The sequence below is a fragment of the Oncorhynchus kisutch genome, unplaced genomic scaffold, assembly GCF_002021735.2.
Source record: "Oncorhynchus kisutch isolate 150728-3 unplaced genomic scaffold, Okis_V2 scaffold4003, whole genome shotgun sequence".
NCBI classification, from domain to species: Eukaryota; Metazoa; Chordata; class Actinopteri; order Salmoniformes; family Salmonidae; genus Oncorhynchus; species Oncorhynchus kisutch.
The window spans coordinates 182091-186714 of NW_022265948.1; the positions used below are offsets into that span (position 1 = coordinate 182091).

Here is a 4624-nt window from a genome sequence, read left to right on the forward strand (position 1 = left end):
ACTATATACAGGGTATTACGGTACAGAGTCAATGTGGAGGCTATATGCAGGGTGTTACGGTACAGAGTCAATGTGGAGGCTATATACAGGGTATTACGGTACAGAGTCAATGTGGAGACTATATACAGGGTATTACGGTACAGAGTCAATGTGGAGACTATATACAGGGTATTACGGTACAGAGTCAATGTGGAGACTATATACAGGGTATTACGGTACAGAGTCAATGTGGAGACTATATACAGGGTATTACGGTACAGAGTCAATGTGGAGACTATATACAGGGTATTACGGTACAGAGTCAATGTGGAGACTATATACAGGGTATTACGGTACAGAGTCAATGTGGAGACTATATACAGGGTATTACGGTACAGAGTCAATGTGGAGACTATATACAGGGAGGTGCCGGTACAGAGTCAATGTGGAGGCTATATACAGGGGGTACCGGTACAGAGTCAATGTGGAGACTATATACAGGGTATTACGGTACAGAGTCAATGTGGAGACTATATACAGGGTATTACGGTACAGAGTCAATGTGGAGACTATATACAGGGGGGTAACCGGTACAGAGTCAATGTGGAGACTATATACAGGGTATTACGGTACAGAGTCAATGTGGAGACTATATACAGGGTATTACGGTACAGAGTCAATGTGGAGACTATATACAGGGTATTACGGTACAGAGTCAATGTGGAGACTATATACAGGGAGGTACCGGTACAGAGTCAATGTGGAGGCTATATACAGGGAGGTACCGGTACAGAGTCAATGTGGAGACTATATACAGGGGGTACCGGTACAAGAGTCAATGTGGAGACTATTACAGGGAGGTACCGGTACAGAGTCAATGTGGAGACTATATACAGGGAGGGTACCGGTACAGAGTCAATGTGGAGGCTATATACAGGGAGGTACCAGTACAGAGTCAATGTGGAGACTATATACAGGGGGTACCGGTACAGAGTCAATGTGGAGACTATATACAGGGAGGTACCGGTACAGAGTCAATGTGGAGACTATATACAGGGAGGTACCGGTACAGAGTCAATGTGGAGGCTATATACAGGGGGTACCGGTACAGAGTCAATGTGGAGGCTGTATACAGGGGGGTACCAGTACAGAGTCAATGTGGAGACTATATACAGGGGATACCGGTACAGAGTCAATGTGGAGACTATATACAGGGGGTACCGGTACAGAGTCAATGTGGAGACTATATACAGGGAGGTACCAGTACAGAGTCAATGTGGAGACTATATACAGGGGATACCGGTACAGAGTCAATGTGGAGACTATATACAGGGGGTACCGGTACAGAGTCAATGTGGAGACTATATACAGGGAGGTACCAGTACAGAGTCAATGTGGAGACTATATACAGGGAGGTACCAGTACAGAGTCAATGTGGAGACTATATACAGGGAGGTACCGGTACAGAGTCAATGTGGAGGCTATATACAGGGGGTACCGGTACAGAGTCAATGTGGAGACTATATACAGGGGATACCGGTACAGAGTCAATGTGGAGGCTATATACAGGGAGGTACCGGTACAGAGTCAATGTGGATGCTATATACAGGGAGGTACCAGTACAGAGTCAATGTGGAGGCTATATACAGGGGGTACCGGTACAGAGTCAATGTGGAGGCTATATACAGGGAGGTACCGGTACAGAGTCAATGTGGAGACTATATACAGGGGGTACCAGTACAGAGTCAATGTGGAGACTATATACAGGGAGGTACCAGTACAGAGTCAATGTGGAGGCTATATACAGGGAGGTACCGGTACAGAGTCAATGTGGAGACTATATACAGGGAGGTACCGGTACAGAGTCAATGTGGAGGCTATATACAGGGAGGTACCGGTACAGAGTCAATGTGGAGGCTATATACAGGGGATACCAGTACAGAGTCAATGTGGAGACTATATACAGGGAGGTACCGGTACAGAGTCAATGTGGAGACTATATACAGGGAGGTACCGGTACAGAGTCAATGTGGAGACTATATACAGGGAGGTACCGGTACAGAGTCAATGTGGAGACTATATACAGGGAGGTACCGGTACAGAGTCAATGTGGAGACTATATACAGGGAGGTACCGGTACAGAGTCAATGTGGAGACTATATACAGGGAGGTACCGGTACAGAGTCAATGTGGAGACTATATACAGGGAGGTACCGGTACAGAGTCAATGTGCGGGGCACCGGTGTCGAGATAAATTGAGGTAATATGTACATGTAGGTAGAGTCATTAAAGTGACTATGCATAGATGATAACAGAGAGTAGCAGCAGTATAAAAGAGGGGGGGGGGGGCAATGCAAATAGTCTGGGTAGCCATCTGATTAGCTGTTCAGGAGTGTTATGTCTTGGGGGTAGAAGCTGTTTAGAAGCATCTTGGACCTAGACTTGGCGCTCCGGTACCGCTTGCCGTGCGGTAGCAGAGAGAGCAGTCTATGACTAGGGTGGCTGGAGTCTTTGACAATTGTTTAAGGCCTTCCTCTGACACTGCCCGGTGTAGAGGTCCTGGATGGCAGGAAGCTTGGCCCCAGTGATGTACGTGGTGATAACGTAGCAGTTTTAATTCTCAGTATGATGTCATTGTTTGGGGAACTTTATATTGGTAATACTGAGAGAATGATACAGCTGGTCAACCACCAACCATCATAACACTGACTTAACACTGTCATAACACTGTCATAACACTGCCATAACACTGCCACAACACTGCCATAACACTGCCACAACACTGTCACAACACTGTCATAACACTGCCACAACACTGCTATAACACTGTTATAACACTGTCACAACACTGTCACAACACTGTCACAACACTGCCACAACACTGTCACAACACTGTCATAACACTGCCATAACACTGTCACAACACTGCCAGAACCCTGCCACAACACTGTCACAACACTGCCACAACACTGTCACAACACTGTCAGAACACTGCCACAACACTGTCACAACACTGCCATAACACTGTCACAACACTGTCAGAACACTGCCACAACACTGTCACAACACTGCCATAACACTGTCACAACACTGCCAGAACCCTGCTATAACACTGCCACAACACTGTCACAACACTGTCACAACACTGTCACAACACTGTCATAACACTGTCACAACACTGTCACAACACTGTCATAACACTGTCATATCACTGTCATAACACTGTCATATCGCTGTCATAACACTGTCATATCACTGTCATAACACTGTCATAACACTGCCATAACACTGTCACAACACTGCCATAACACTGTCACAACACTGTCACAACACTGTCATAACACTGCCATAACACTGCCACAACACTGTTATAACACTGTCATAACAATGCCACAACACTGTTATAACACTGTCATAACACTGCCATAACACTGTCATAACACTGCCATAACACTGTCACAACACTGTCACAACACTGCCACAACACTGTTATAACACTGCCACAACACTGTCATAACACTGCCACAACACTGTCATAACACTGCCATAACACTGTCATATCACTGTCATAACACTGTCACAACACTGTCATAACACTGCCATAACACTGTCATAACACTGCCACAACACTGTCATAACACTGTCACAACACTGTCATAACACTGTTATAACACTGCCACAACACTGTCACAACACTGTCATAACACTGCCATAACACTGTCATAACAATGCTTTACCAAATGTCTGTGGTGGCAACATGTTTTGTCATGCTGTCTGCAGCGTCGGCTCCTAAGTGTTACAACGCCAGTGATCCAGAGCTCAACTCAACTGCCTGGTTTGCTGAGAACATCGGACTCTTCGTCACTTATCTCACCTTGGAAGACCTCAACACCTTCGGATCAGCGCAGGTACTGTACTGTGGTGTATAGACACACAAGACACACACACACACACACATATATATATACACACGCACACACACACACACACACACACACACACACACACACACCACACACACACACACACACACACACACACACACACACACACACACACCACACACACACACACACAGCTTCTACTTGAGCATCATTGAAAAGGGTGAATTTCCAAATATCAAATTGCTAATTGAGTTTACTTCCTGAATTGACTGCATTCAATTCAAATTGGCACGAACCTGAAATGCATGTCATGGTATTAATCCCTGTGTGTGTGTCCCTCCTCCTCTTCCTCCTCCTCATCCTCATCCTCCTCTTCCTCCCCTTCCTTCACCTCCTCCTCCTCTTCCTCCTCCACCTCCTCCTCTTTCACTTCCTCCTCCTCTTATTCCTCTTCCACCTCCTCTTCCCCTCTTCCTTCTCCTCCTCCTCCTCCTCCTCCTCCCCCTTCTCCCCCTCCTCCTCCTCCTCCTCCTCTTCTTCCTCCTCCTCCTCCTCCTCCTCTTCCTCCTCCCAGGTGTTGCAGGTGTTCACAGTGAACCTGGTGAACATAGGTCTACTGAAACTCCACTAGCCTGCCCCAGAACCTCACTGACTACTACACATCACTGGTCTACCTACAGGACAGCAACTTCAACCCTCTGTTGTGAGTCTGTCTGTCAGACAGACAGGACAGACAGACAGGAGAGAGAGAGAGACGAGAG

The 4624-nt window shown here is 46.6% G+C and overlaps 1 protein-coding gene across 1 annotated transcript in view; it reads left to right on the forward strand.

Annotated features, from left to right (window-relative positions):
* The first annotated feature begins 4489 nt into the window (after positions 1-4489).
* Positions 4490-4624, forward strand: part of LOC109881950 (mesothelin-like protein) — a 29504-nt gene continuing 29369 nt past the window's right edge. Inside the window, exon 1 of the mRNA XM_031821633.1 lies at positions 4490-4566. The gene's annotated coding sequence lies outside the window, so the exon portion shown is untranslated. The remainder of the gene's footprint in view (positions 4567-4624) is intronic.